The sequence below is a fragment of the Psammomys obesus genome, unplaced genomic scaffold, assembly GCF_907164565.1.
Source record: "Psammomys obesus unplaced genomic scaffold, mPsaObe1.curated_primary_1811, whole genome shotgun sequence".
Taxonomy (NCBI): Eukaryota; Metazoa; Chordata; class Mammalia; order Rodentia; family Muridae; genus Psammomys; species Psammomys obesus.
Window position 1 is genome coordinate 10138114 of NW_026596073.1, and position 15852 is coordinate 10153965.

Consider the following 15852-nt stretch of genomic DNA (forward strand, 5'->3'; position numbering starts at 1 on the left):
TATATATATATATATATATATATATATATATATATATATATATATATGCTTTAAATTCTTAATCTAATGATTTATATAATCCATTGGGTTTACATTTATAAGACTTCCTTAATCATAACTAACTGTTTATTTTATCTTTTAGACTAGGCCTCAACAACAAGCCTCATTTTATTTATCTATTTTTTTTAATTAATTTTTTATTTTTTCTTTATTAATTACACTTTACTCACTTTGTATCCCCCGTGGTTCCCTCCTTCTTCCCATCCCAATCACTCCTTTCCTCCACCCTCTGCATGCATGCCCCTCCCCAAGTCCACTGATAGGGGAGATCTTCTTTTCCTTCCTTCTGATCCTAGTCAATTAGGTCTCATTAGGAGTGGCTGAGATGTCTTCTTCTGTGGCCTGGTAATGCTGCTTCCTCCTCAGGGGGAGGTAATTAAAGAGCAGGCCAATCAGTTCATGTCAGAGACAGTCCCTGTTCCTATTACAATGGAACCCACTTGGATACTGAACTGCCATGGGCTACATCTGTGCAGGGGTCTTAGGTTATCTCCATGCATAGTCCTTGGTTGGAATAGCAGTCTCAGGAAAGACCCTCTGGTCAGATTTTTTGGTTCTGTTGCTCTCCACCAAGCCTCATTTTAAATTGGCATAGATTTTTATAAAAATTCAAAGTTACGTTTTACTACCTATAATTCAACCCTGCTTCAAAATAAATTTTATATAATAATAAAATTTTAAAGTTATAAATATCCATTCAAGTTAAGTTGTTTTAAAATATATATATCTAACTGCCTATGTCTTTTCAGTTTCTAAATTAATAAATGCTGTTCCTGTTTCTCCTACCATGAGCTGCCTATGATCTGGATTCACCATTAGGCTTTCTGGCTAATAGGTTTGCTGTAATAAATTCAAATGTAATTTTAATATTGCTTTATACTGTTCTACTAAATTGTTGGTTTTAAAACTCATAACTGGGGTTCATTACCACATACAGAATTTTGCCAATATTCTAAATTAAGATCTATTAATTTTAGAGGATTTATTTATGTTAAAACTTGGTCATTGTCCTGTATCTCTACTATCAAAAGGTTAAAATATGCCTTGTCTTATTTTCTTAAAATGGTACTGTTGTTGATCTATAGTATAGCCTTAGATTTCTACAAGCTATAAACTTTTTATATACTAAATCCTACAAAAAACTCTTGTGTTCTCACTTTCATGGACTATATTTATGACTTTCAAGGTCCAACTTAACAAGAACAAATCCTAAAGTCCTATATTTAATGGTTAACAAATACAAGTTAATAGTCACCTCATAGATATCCAAATATCTATTTATAGTCCTACAGATACAAGCATGGTCTCACTGCTTAATAGTTCCTCCTGTTGCTATGCTACTGTTCTATTGACTGTCCAGAACTTTGACCTTTTTCAATACAGCTCTAATTTATTAATCTAATTCTAATATAAAAACATTCCACTATATCACATATTATTATGGTTCTAAGCTCAAGATTGTAAGTCTCCATAATATGTACTTATACTAATGATTAAGATCAAGTGAGCTTTTGTCCCTTCTACACAAAAGGCTTGTGCTTTTTCAGAGCTCACCTTAAAGAATGCTTACGCTATTAACACAAAGGTGTATGTCTCCTGCCTTTTCTACAAAGTATATTTTAGTGCAGATTACAACTGTGATGCTAACATGTCTAAAGTTTTATCCCCTTTGTAAAACTTAAAGTAATTCTTGTAAGCTGCATGAAATCACCTGAATCCACCTCTCAGGTCCATTGGGCTCCAGATGAGTACTGCACTTATTGCCTGTCTCAAAGGGTGGGGTTCCTCCCCTTTCCCTGGTTTTGGAACTTCCCTTTCCTGGCTACCAGATTGCTATCTGCTGCATGTAACAAGGGCTGGATTGGTGAGTTCTCCTCATTGGCCAGCCACTGGATTGGTGTGTTCACTTCATTTATCAGCATAAAATGCCTCTCTTGGTAGAGGAAGCTTGACTGTTCAAAGTCCAACAACTTCCTACTATCTTTTGAGATGGAGGGACCCCCCTCAACCATAGTCTTCACTGGCTATGGTTGACTCTCTGCTTACCTACATCTAGGGCTCCTTTTCCCTTGGGAGAGCCTCTCATGCAGTCTCTTCTCCCCTTCTTCCCCCCCCCCCCCCCCCCCCCCCCCGTCTCACACACATAGGAAAATCCTAGCACTAGGTGGAGTGTGCTCTCTTGGGCAACTGTGCCCCTGGTCTCTGGGCAAAAGCTGATGAGCTATTGACCAGGTAGGACAATCTCTACTGAGTCATACCTTGTCTTTGGGATACCTCTGGAAGGTCACTGGCTTCTGTGCCTCCCAATGAGAAATGCCCAGATGCCCATTCCTCCAGGTTCTCCTCTGGGATATCTTCTGGAGAATTTCAGGGTTCTACATCTAGTGCCTGCTAGTACTAGGGCCTCTAAGTTTACACACTTCTGTAACCAAACCTCGCCTCAATGATAGATCCAGAACAAAGCCTTTTTAATTACTGCCAATGATTGTGTAAATAAAGGTCTCCCCAGGTAAATGGAGGTTCCCATGTTCAAGTTTCATTGATCCAAACCTTCCACCTCTGTTCACTCTCCCAAAAGTTTTAAATGTATATCTAAAGGATTTTCTTCATAACCTACTTAACTTTATCTTTTGCCTATATATATGTTTCTGAATCCTTCCAGACACAGATGTTTCCTACATCCACAACAGCACCAAAGCAACCACCACAAGTGTTCAACTCTGACCTAACAGACTTCCATCAAGCTGGACCTGCACTTTCCCTCCCAGCCATGGATGTTCTTGCAGACCCTGGACAGCATCAAAGTAGTCTGTTCTTCCTGGACTTGGCCAGCATTTCAGCCTTTTGACCTCCCTACAGGGTCCCCAGTGTCAGCAGGAAGTAGCCAGAAGAGAATCTATGCCCATTGTTCACTTATTATTAACAAAAGGCTGCAATGGTGTGCTTCAGGCCCAGGACAAGCAGCTCCAGGTTCTCCCAGCATTCCTCAGTCCCTACCTGCTGCCTTGCATGGCTGGCAACTCTCTACTGGCAACCCTCTACCCTAAATTTTCCAGGGCAGAGGCTTCCCTTCCTCCTCTTAACCATGTAATCTGACCATTTTGTTGCTATAATTTTTCTCTCTCTCTTAATCCCTTGCATGACAACCAAGAGCCACTTCCAATGAACCTAAATTCACATACTTTAACTTACCTTACAAGAAAAGCAGCCCATTTTTTAATTATAGAAAAAGGGAGGAATGTTAGGATTTTGGAACCAAACCTGCTTCTGGGTTGCCTAACAACTTATGATGTTATCATGTGTCTCCAACCAGGTGGCTACACCTGGAAGGCATGGTTACCTTGCCCCTTAAAGGGACCAGCCGGCCATGTGGTCCCTCTCTTGGTCCCTCTTGCTCCTGGCCTCTTGACCTTCTCCCCTTTCTCTGTTGGGGCACCCCTTCTCTCTTTTTCCCTCTCTCTCTCTCTTTTCCCCCATCATGCCCTTCTCTCCCTCCCTCTATCTCCACTCAATAAACCACTCTCATATAGAAGATCTGTTGTATGCCTAATCGACATTATTTAATTTGTCCCATAACCTTACAGTTACTGCCAGCCTGAAATGAGGGGAAGTGGTGTGGTTACACAGTCTCAGTTGCACAGAAGTCCAATGACAGTGAATTCTATTACTACCCCACAAGGTTTTCATATACAAAGTCTCATGGTTTGGTCTCTCCTGAGGGATTTCCTGAAAGCCTGCCTGTACCAGGCACTGTCCTGATCCTTTTTCACAGGCTGCATTGAATGCTCAGAAGCCTGTGGTAGAAAGAATTCTTACCTTTGTTTGCAAGTGAGGACACTGATGCCCTAGGGAGTAAACATTGTATTTCTGAGGCTGAAACTTCAGTGTGGGCCCATCTGACTGCAGTTTATTTCAGCTCTGGTATTGCTCCTAATTTTCGAGGCACTTCTGATTGATCCTTTTTCCCAACATTGTTAGTGGCAGTGTGGTAACGGGTGTGGTTTCTAATGAGCTGAATGTTCTACAGAGAATTTCTTAAGCTTTGTTCTTAACATAAAACACTAGTGAAGTAAACAGTGGGAATTGTTTTTGTTGCCAGATTCATTTGGGAGTTTCCCTAATGTATTTTCCTTGAATGTAGGTGATTAATCATTATAACTATTACATTAGTACTGCATAACTAACGTGATTCCCTTGCAAATGTGAAAAAAATACGTGCAAGAGAATCTGCAAGGCAGTGAGCTGAGCATGTCATTGTATGGAGGGTGTCGTTATGGATATTCCAAATGAGAACTGACACGTAGGAAGTGATGACTTAGCCTGGACTTGCTTGCTGGCGTACCATGAACCTTTTCAAAATCTAGTAACAAAGAAAGGGTGTCTTAATCATCTGTCTGGGCTCTTAAGCACCGAGAAGGTAAAGGCAGACTGTCAAACACCAAGTTCAGCAAGAGCCCAATAAGCGCTGTGGAATGAAATGCAGGTGCTTGCAGAGCTAGAGCTGTGACACCGGTGTTTGGCTTCTTCCTTCCTGTTGACCTCTGTTACTTTCTGAGCATCTTCAAACCCCACCTGCTACTTCTGTTCACTTCAAGCCCTGAGTGACAATATAAATCTGCTCAAAACTCACATTGGTGACTTGCCAAGTTATTTCTTTGAGGAAAAACTGGTACTTTCCAAAGGGCATCAGAAAGAAGATTGAGAGTCCATGCTAGAAGTTCACTGCCGGCAGCGGTCAGGGGCACCCGAGGCTTGTGGAGTCACCGTACAAGAGGGTGACTGAAAGATGGGAGGACCCTGAGCTTCCTTTGTAGACGGTATGGCATTGCTTTGTTGTGTCTGGGTTCTTACATTGATCTGTCTTCTAGTTTCCCAGTAGTTCTATGGTGAGGGCAGAACAAAGGCCAAAGTAAGGACACAAAGGCTTGTTTCTTTCCTTACAGTGCATTTGCTTCATGTAAATCAACAAACACACACTCAATGTGCATCACAAAAGAATGTCAGTGTTGGGAACAATTAGCATTCTTACTCTATAACCCCAGAGAACCTCAGAACTGCCAAAATAAACAGTCACTAAAATTCTCCTAAGACCTTAGCTGAGGATGAGCAAACTGAGGCTTGTGAGCTAAACCCTAGTCAATGTCTGCTTTACTCCAAGATCATGCACAAGGCCTGCACTAGATGGAGTCAGCCCCAAATCAGTTCCAGAACAGATGGGGGAGGGGATCATGAAGCACCACCCTTAGCTGAGGAGCCATGGCTGTTGAAGGCTCCAGGGGTAGGAAGAGGCAGTTTTCTTCATGGAGTGTCCAGCAGTAGGTTGCATATGCCCCAGTAGACAGCTCTACATTCATACACATATGAACAACACCTGTTAGATTCAATGGGCCATGAAAAGAGGACGTGAAATGGGGGAAAGGATGTGGCAGGGGTCTGTGTGGGGGGAAGTCATTGATATTGGTGTGCATGACCAACATACCTTGTATACATGTATGAAATTCTAAAAGAATGAATAATAGAAGAAAAAAAGATTTTATATTTTAATAACTAAAAAGTTAAGTAAGAAGCATATTTCATGGCATAGGAAAACTATGTAAAAATCAAGTACAAGTGGCCATAATTAAAGTCTTAATGAAACACAACCATGTTTATTAATTGATATACTGTCTATAGTTGCCTTTCTTTGGGGATAAAAGAGTCAAGTAGCTCTAGGAAAGACCTGAAAAGCCTGAAACATTACTATGAGTTTTGTTTTCAGATACAGTTTGTTGACCCTTGATTTAGTTGCTCACCCAGCTCATACGAAGGCTGTCTGGAAATCATTGTTGTTTCCCCTTGTAGCCATTTGCTTTCCCTGGAAGCCCTGCCAGCTTGATTAATTGCATCAGTGAGTATTAAAACTAGACAATCAAGCTCATATTTGCCTGTGGTTCTGCCAATCTGTCTGTGTTTCCTAGTAATGGGACAATGTCAGCAATGCCCTTATGGAAATAACAAAGTAGAAATAGAAGATGTAAGTGAAGGTTGATAACATTATCAACTTTGTAATGTAATTTTCTACCCTTTAGACATTTCAGTAACTGGGTATAAAAATCATTATGAATAAAACATGACAGAACAAGGCAAAGCCAACAGACATAGTTTGTTTAGCCATTAGTAAAATGAGAACAAATGAAAGCCTGGAGAAATTAAAAACCTTCCTGACATCAAAAAAATTTATGAAAGAAAATCCCCATAAAACGGCCTATGCACAGGATACAAAGAACACCCTTGTAGATTCTACCCAGATCTGTTCATTATACTCAGCTCCCAGGAAGGCTAGAAGGGTGTTTAGCCAATTAGTTCTGATCTATTCACTTTCCTATTTAGTGACTCATGGAATTGTTTGGATGTTGGGGGAACTTTTCCATTTTTTCTCATGAGTTGTTATTAGCTGAAATTGGGATTACTTTAGAATGTATCTACTCTATGCTCCTACCCACAGTAGTGGACTGTTGATGCATACACCATGCTCTGTATAGATTTTTTTTAAACAGACAAGGCTTTTTTCTATGGAAGATAGTCTAACTAATGATATACCTGGGATGAGTGATACCATTTTGCATTGTCTCCATTGTGAGTGATTTGTAGTGTTGAGTTGGAATGAATGGTTTTTGACACTGTATTTTCACTGCTGGGTTTTATAACCATATCTCCTGGGGACACTGGGTTCCTAGTCTTCTGAATATTTTGTCTCAACAAAGAGACCTGTGTTTGCAAAGTTTAATTTTAATTTTAGGCAACTCCAAATGGAACCATATTGCTTTATAGAACAACATAGAGCCTATGGAAAAAACACCATGTGTGTAAAATTAAAGAGGATCAGAGGATTAATGCTATACATTCTAAATCCGTGTAACTTTAGCAACTTTAGCACCAGAATTTTTCTAGTTGATCTAGCACTGAAGCTTGGCATTTAAACTTTATTAACGGTGGTTTTGTGTACAATGCCTAGACAAGTATACAACTGTTTTGTTAGAATGTATGTATGTGCCTTTTAAAAATTATTTATTTTTTTATTAATTACAGTTTATTCACTTTGTGTCCCAGCTAGAGCTCCCTCCCTCATCCCCTCCCAATACCTTCTTCCCTCCCTCATCTCTTCCCATGCCCCTCCCCAAGTCCACTAATAGGGGAGGTCCTCCTCCCCTTCCCTCTGACCCTAGCCTATTAGGTCTCATCAGTATTGGTTGCATTGTCTTCCTCTGTGGGCTGATAAGGCTGCTTTCTCCTCACGGGGAGGTGATCAAAGAGCTAGCCATTGAGTTCATGTCAGAGACAGTCCCTGTTCTCATTACTGGGGTACCCACTTGGACACTGAGCTGCCATAGGCTACCTCTGTGCAGGAGTTCTAGCTTATCTCCATGCATGGTCCTTGGTTGAATATCAGTCACAGAAAAGATCCCTGTGACCAGATTTTTTGGTTCTGTTGCTCTCTGTGTGGAACTCCTGTCCCCTCCATGTCTTTCTATCTCCTCCTTCTATCATAAGATTCCCTGCACTCTGCCCAAAGTTTGGCTATGAGCCTAAGCACCTGCTTTGATATAATGCTGGATAGAGTGTTTTAGAGGCCCTCAGTGGTAGGCTCCTGTCCTGTTCCCTGTTTTCTCCTTCTTCCTATGTCTATCCTGTTTGCCTTTCTGGATGAGGATTGGTCATCTTACCCAGGGTCCTCCTTCTTGCTTAGCTTCTTTAGGAGTACAGATTTTAGTATGTTTTCCTATATTATATATCTCATATCCACTTATGTATGTGCCTTTTAACACTTCAAATGTTTCATTTCTTTGGCTATAATTTTTGGGTTTTGCCCAAAAGAATTTGTTGTATTGAAACTAATTTGCAGTACAGTTCAGGAGGGTAAATTATTAAGATAATGCTTATAAGACTGGAAAGGCGGTTTATCTTGTCCAACTTGGGGAATAAAAGTCGCTGGTCAAATGAGATTATGATAGAAATCATGTGTAAGGTTCACCCCTATATTTTATATGCCAAAATCAATGACCCCTACAAAAAGGTACTTCCTGCCTTTGCCTTACTCCCATCTCAGAGTAACTGATATATTCTAATGAAAGCAAAACTATAGCATTGACAAGTCTTGCCAAAACAACTCAACCACCATGAAAACAAAATTAAAAAAAAGACCACAAAAACTTCTGTGAAATATTTTTCCCTCCCTTCCTCCAAAAATAATAGCACATTTCTCTTCCTTGTAAATTTATGGTAAGGTTATTCATTTATTCTTCTACTCACCTAGGGAAAATAATAATTTATGGACTTAGAACCAGGTGGCCAAGGAGACTCCTTGAAAATGTGGCTAATCAGCCTTTGACTGAAAACAAAATTTTAGAAGAAGAGAACGCTCGGTAGTATCAAGGAGAGGAGACCAGGACTGCAGCTGTTCTCACTAAACTCCTGAAGAGATCTTAAATGAAACAAACTCTCGGCTCCGATGAAACAGTAACACATGCTGAAGCATGAAATGGGAGAAGAGTACAAGTCTCCAACAAGTCACACAAGTGATGAGATTTTTACATTTGTGTCTTTCCCTTGGGTGAGACAGCTTCGATTTTGGAATGCTTTGCATACTTACAAAATGTGGAATTCTTTTGTATGTTGAAGCCTTCCTTGGGTACACAGGGCATCTGTGTGCAGATCCATTCCTCTGTTCCACCAAACCAAGCTTGTTCTCCAGAAGACTCCTCATGGAAAGAGCAAAGTCTGTTGAAACAAGCAAAGCTCTCTGAAGATGGAGCACTGAGCATGTACACCGTGCTATTTTTGATGTCCTTAATTTATCTGGGTTCCTTAGAAGAAAAGCAGAAGTTTGTGCGACTTTAAAAGGAAATGAATGGAGATGAATATGACTTCTAGGGGAGGTTAACATAATCTGAATTCTAGTCCAACACATGTTATGTACATTGTACCCAAACCCATCCAGTTTACTGTACAAGAGTGCACTCATAAACCACAGCCTTTGACTGGCATTGGTGGTCACTGTCACAAATGCACTGTGATATGGTGATCTCTGATGGGGGATATTGATAATGGGGATGAGCTCTGCACTGTACCTGCTGCTCAGCAAGGCTGTGAAATTAAAACTACTATGAACGATAAATTCTTGAGAAGTGAACCCAACTAATCATTTCTAATTTCCGAGGACATGTTTTTATTACAAGGGGCCTAATGCTGCTCAGGCCTTCTGTGTACTCCAACTGAAATAAGCATATAAAGGCCCTCTCAATAGTCAAATAAAAAGAGAAGAGGCAAGTAAAAGTCAGGATTATACAGCTCAGGTGGTAGAAATTGCTCAACAAACTTTTGGGATGTGATGTCCAAGGACAGTTTTCTCATCAATTCTATTTTTAAAATATCTCTGGATCAGGATAATTTTGGGAGGTAAATGTTCCATAGAAGACAAGCTGTTGTTTCTTACTCATCCTAAGAAGAGGCTGCCATTTGATTATTGTAAAAAAAGAAAACTTATGGCTATCAAGACTGTTTTACCAGGAAATAATTGAAGCTATTCAAGGAAGTGTTGTTTTCTAGAGGTACCAGAGATATCTATTTGTAGCACACATATGAACTGTTAAGCTTTAAGCTGTTCAAAATAAGCCTTATATAGGAATAGCTGTTGGATAATCTTGTACTTATGTGTGATTAAGATATTGGGGGCTATTCCTGAAAGATAATGAGCAGGGTTCAAGACATCTCCCTGGCTACATCTGTGCCATACTGTCCTCAAACAGCTTCTGTTCCAACTTGCTTTTGGTTAGTGTTTTATCACAGCCATCAAGCACAAACCAGGACAGAAATTGGTACCAGAGAGTAGACTGTTTCGGTAACAGATATGACTATGTTGTTTTGGGAAGGATTATGAACGTGTTTAGAATTTTGGGCTGAAACACCACTGAGAATGCCAAACTTAATGGGCTGTTCTGTGGGCGCACGGAAGATAAGAATGTTGAGAGATATGTTCATGGTGAAGGCTTGGCTTGTGAAGTTTCAGAGGGAAGCAAAGACTCTCTTAGGACTGTTCACGGCATATTTTAAGAATATGTGGAATGAAAGATTTGCTCTATGGGGACAATTGGTGCTGGTTATCTGGGGCTGAAGCTTTTGCTGGGATTGATAATAAACCAGCACCACTGAGATAAAATCTGAGACTATTTCCTCCAGGTCAGCACACAGAAGCTGTGGTCCAGAGAGAGCTAAGGCTACAAGTCAAACTTGGTCATGTGTAAGAGTGGTATTGGTTTTGGCAGAAATGAAGTGGAAGATCTGAAGAGGCCATGGAAAGAAGATGAGGGTTACCACCACGTGGCAGGGGCAGAGACCCACAGAGGATCATAAAGGACCATTGATGAAGGTGTGGCCTCAGTTTCAGTTGAGACCCAGAATATTGGAGATGCCAGGATCATGCATGCAATGCCCACCAAAGACAGTAGCAGGTGATGAGTAGACCAGGCCTGAGCCTACAAAACAAGCTCTGTGTACTGGGGATGGCAGAGCCAGAGAGGCAGGTCTATCACAACTCTTGTAGAGCCCAGAAAAGCATGAATGAGGCTCAGATGTTAAACACTGAGGGTTTTTGTTTTGTTTTGTTTTGTTTGCACTGTTGGGAGCTTGGTTTTGCTTCTATCTGATTGTAACTATACCATTCTTCCCGCTTGCAATAAAAAAAAAGTGACTTATTTTGAATGTTTTCATTTCAAACTTAACACACCTACAACTAAGCTAATTATGATTTCACTTTTTTTTTCCCTTCTCATGTCTGTCCTGCTTATCACAACTTCCCAGTAATTTAACCTATAAACATTATTACGGCATCTTAAAATCATTGTCAGTAGAAGAATGTCTAATGTCTTTGCCTCCACATTTTACATGATGATGGTGATGATGGGCATGATGATGATGTGTGGACCTCTCAAGTGTTGCTACATTAGTTTGGGTCTTTATTACTAATCTCCTACCTGCACTTCACCACAGTTATTTTGTGATTATCACAGACTCTAATTTGTCTCCTGCTTTGCCATCAAAAGGATAAAGGTCATATTTTGATACAAAAAGCAAAACAGATCATCATTTTTCCAACTTCAGATTATTTGTGAATTCTTCATCCAGCATAGACATAGACTACAAAACATATCCAGCATAGATATATTATAAAATTTATCATTTGGCTTAAGGACAGCTCCATGACTGTACTTTATTCCCAAAATATAGGTCTTGGCCCATTCACTCATGTGGATCTTTCCAAGTAGGTTGTAGAATTTAGCTCTGGTGGCCCTTTTCCCATAACTCCCTCACACTATGATAAAACTGAATTCCCTATCCTCGGTAGTAGGACTACAGAGTATAGAGATTTGAGAAGAGGCTCTAGAATCATTTTTAAGTTTTGCTTCCATTTTCAATTTTATGTTCATTAAATTTCAGCTCTACATGTGGTCTACATTGTGTCCATTTCTCTAATTCCTCTGTGACCAAGTCTACTCATCTACAAAATGGGGCTTGCAATTGGATCCTTTGTATAAAGCTAAGAGACTTAAAGGAAGCAGCCATAGTGAACACACTTAGAACAATTAAAGGCTCAAAAGCACTTACTGAGGGTTCTCATTATTTCTACTATGCTATATTTTGCAAATACAGTGACCTGGCACTTTTTGCCCTCATGTGTTTACACAAATGCCTTTTTCCTATGCCTTTTGAAGAGAGCAACAAAGTAAGATTCACTTTGATTACCCAGAGGCCCTTTTCCAGGTATTTGATGTACATAGAATGCATTCATTTATTTGTGTTAATTTCACCATACATTTGTGGGTAAGTTTCAGGAAAGTACAGCGTATTTATGCTTCAGGGGAAATTGTGCTTAAGTGGAAAAGCGCATCATTAGGGTGATGCCTTGGGGTTTTGGGTTCAGATAGCACACAGGCTTATGTTATCAATGATGGTGAAGTATTTTGTAGCTCTGTGGTAGGTAACCGATAGCAATGTTGTTTGCATGCCCAATATTGTTTAGGGCATGCAAATAGAGCAAGAGCAGCTGGGATTCAACTGACTTCTTTCACACTATGAAACTAAGAAGAGTTTTGTTTCCACTTTCAATTTCATTTTCATATGTTTGACTAATAAACTGTTTCTTGAATTCTCCCCCTCCCCTTTTTTGGTAACTTCCCCTCAATGACCTCATTAATAACAGTCTTTAAAAGTCATTCATTGTCATCTGCAGCACAGTCCCATTTACCTATTTTTTAAAAATGGCTGTCCCTTCAACATTGATGATATTGAACACTTGACTAAAATATGTTCCTGAGATGACAGAAAACCGCTTCCCACATGGGACTTCAAGACAATGATTCAAAATTAATGACTCACATCAGTCATTACAGGCCACGTTTGAGATGGTTTGTCAAGAAGAGGCCCGATTTCTGGGTGTTTGTGATAAAACTTGCACAATTCTTCTAACAATTCATGTCTTTCCACAAGACAGAGAACAAAGGCGACTTTTAAGCATGCAGAGTCATATGGGGCCCTTATGGAGTTCTGGGCATATGGAACCAGAGACATGAGAATAGTCTTGTGGATTACAGAAAGGAAGATTTGGCAGAATAATAAAGAAAGGGAAATTGCATCTTTGAGTACCCTTTCATTTTTTATCAAATTATAAATATTACAAAGATCATTTAAGCATAAAGAATCTACCTTAACTAAATCCGTTGCCTTCTGGAAAATGACAAAGTGTAAATTATCAAAAACTTCTAAAAGGAACGGGGTCAGCTTAGGACCAGCCACACAGAAAATTCTAATTTGGAGTTAAGTGAAGAAAAAAAGAATCAGTGTAAATGAGCTACAGAACTGACTGAGAGAAAACTTTTGTCAAGAGACAGGAGTTTACCAAGGTCATGCCTCAGAGGAACTGCCTGCACTGCTGTAATGAGAAAATTCAAGTCATTTGCAATCAACACATTAATTATATGCAAATGCTGTGGTTAAAGTCTCAGAAACAACAGGTTTCCATAGTTAAACATTCTGCCTCCTCGAATTTTGATTACATTATTCATTTGCTTCCAAGAACAAATGTAAAAGCCCTAATTACCAGCGCAGATTAGTAAGATTTTACCATATTAAAAAAATCCAAATAATAAATTAATCAAGAAAAAAGAGAGTGAGACTGAGCTTTATAAGATTTTTCTCTATATTGAATACAATTTCTCATATACTTCTGTCTACTTAAAATATACAGCTGTATATGCCTAAGGTGTAGGTGTCCACTGGGGTTTAAAAGATTGGTTAGTGATCCTAAGGTCTCATAGGGTGGCTGCAGAATACGTGGGGTCAACAAACACCAGCTAAGCATTTTACAAAGGACCAGTCAGTGCTAAATACCTTCTATGTAAACTCCCATAAGAATACACATTTTGTAGATGGGTTAAAGTACATCTCCTTTTCCTGCTTAGTAGTTTTGTTGACATTCTATGCAGGTAGCTTCTTAAAGTGTGTGTGTGTGTGTGTGTGTGTGTGTATACACACAGATGTGCATGCATGTAAAGACCCAAAAAACAGACAACCTTAAATGTCCTTTGTTTTCTGAGACAGGGTCTGTCATTGGCTTGGGTTCAGCAAGCAAGTGACCACCATGCTTGGACTTTTTGTGGGGATTCTGAAGTCCTCGTGTTCATGCAGCAAACATTTCACTAGCTGAGATATATCCTCAGCTCCCATGTGTGTGTATAATCAACTCAAATAATTTCTCTCTTCAGAGGAAGTCTAGCCCAAGCAATGACGGACGTAAGCTCTTATAATCATGCCTTTCAGTATGTCTTGTGTTTCTTCTTCATGGAACCTATGGGAACTAATAGTATAAATTGATTGGCAGGCTTATTTGCCTTTTCTTTATGCCTTACTAGAGTGTAAAGTCTAACAAGGCTTAGATTACATTGCATATCAATTCAGCAGTTTTTGGGCATTTAAAAATTATTTTTCAGTAATGGGAACAGGGACTGTCTCTGACATGAACTGATTGGCCTGTTCTTTAATCACCTCCCCCTGAAGGGGGAGCAGCCTTACCAGGCCACAGAGGAAGACAATGCAGCCAGTCCTGATGGGACCTGATAGACTAGGATCAGAAAGAAAGAGAGGAAGATCTCCCTTATCAGTGGACTGGAGGAGGGGCATGGGTGGATAAGGGGGAGGGAGAGTGGGATTAGGAGGGGAGGAGGGGAGGAGCTACAAGGGGGATACAAACTGAATAAACTGTAATTAATAAAATTAAAAAAAATTATTTTTCAACAAACAAAAGCATTCTCTATTCCGGTAAGAATCTGTATCTTACTTTCAAATCTAGACTTTGAAAGGTAAAATTCACTCTTTCGCCTGGAGCCTTTGGGTTTGATTTGTCTTGTTAGCTTGCTGTCTCCTTTGTTTTACCTCTTCACCTCAGAGCCTTAAGGATGGAGCCAAACTGTCTTTCCTGCAAGCCAAGCTGTCTTATATGTCACGGTTTCCAGGGGTGGGAGGGTGGATGGGGGGTTGTGATCCTTTCATTCTTGAAAACACTGTGTTACTCTGATCTCGGTGGACACTGTCTTCACCCCGCTGTCTGTTAGCTTAATTGGAACCTGTTCTCCTCTTGGGAGGGCTGGGTTGTGCAAGGTGACTTCGTGACTAGCAATGCTAACATGAAAGCCTTCAAAGAACGTTAACTGGTTAGGAAAGCTGGAGGAGGAGTTTAGTGAAGATAAAAGGGATAAGAAAAGGGGGTGTTGACAAGCCAGAATACCGTCTTTGGTTGTGCCCAGCTACTTTCACGTTAGGCTACGATATTACAGCAGGTTTAAGAAAAAGAAAGCACTAATTTTTAAGTCACAGTGATCAAAAGTCTAAACTAAAATTTCCCAGTAATGGGAAGAGTGAATGAAGTGAGTCTGTGAATAGTTGCTCTGTTTGCAAAGAATCATGAAGAGATGATTATTTTTCAAAGTTATAGCTTTACTTTTTTATTCCTTAACAAAATTAGATATAGTAATATATATATAATATTTATTAAAACATGTATTCTTTTATCATTCAATTAATATTTACTAGACACATTTTGGAATGAGAGATACATAATTGAAGAAACATAAACTGTTCAGTAGCATTTTAGTAGAAAGAAATACAAGCCAGCAATAAACTGCTTACAGTGAATTATGGGGGCTTATAGTTTGGATCTCAAATGTTCCCCAAATGTTAAGGGTTTGGGTGCTAGCCTATAGAGCTACTGGGAGGTGACAGAAGCTAGGGCTTAGTAAAAGAAAACTGTGTCATTGGTATTGTACCTTTGAAAAGGATATAAACCATTGCCTACTTCCTCCTTTTTTTTAAAAAAAAAATTATTTATTCATGTATTTCAATTTATTCACTTTGTATCCCCGCTGCAGCCGCCTCCCTTGTGTGATCCCAGTCCCACCCATCTTCCTCTTCTCTTCCTATGCCCCTCCCCTAGTGCCCTGATAGGAGAGGACCTCCTCCCCTTCTATCTGACTCTAACCAGCCTTGATGAAGCTGGCCTCCTCTCACTTTCTGGCTGCATTGAGATGGGCATATCTCCTTTACCACACACTTCTCTCATGACGCTCTGACTCAAAGCCCAAAGGCAACTGAATCAGCTAGTCATGGGCTCTGCCCTCTAAAACTATGAGCCAAAATACTTTTCTTTTCTTTTCTTTTCTTTCTTTCTTTCTTTCTTTCTTTCTTTCTTTCTTTCTTTCTTTCTTT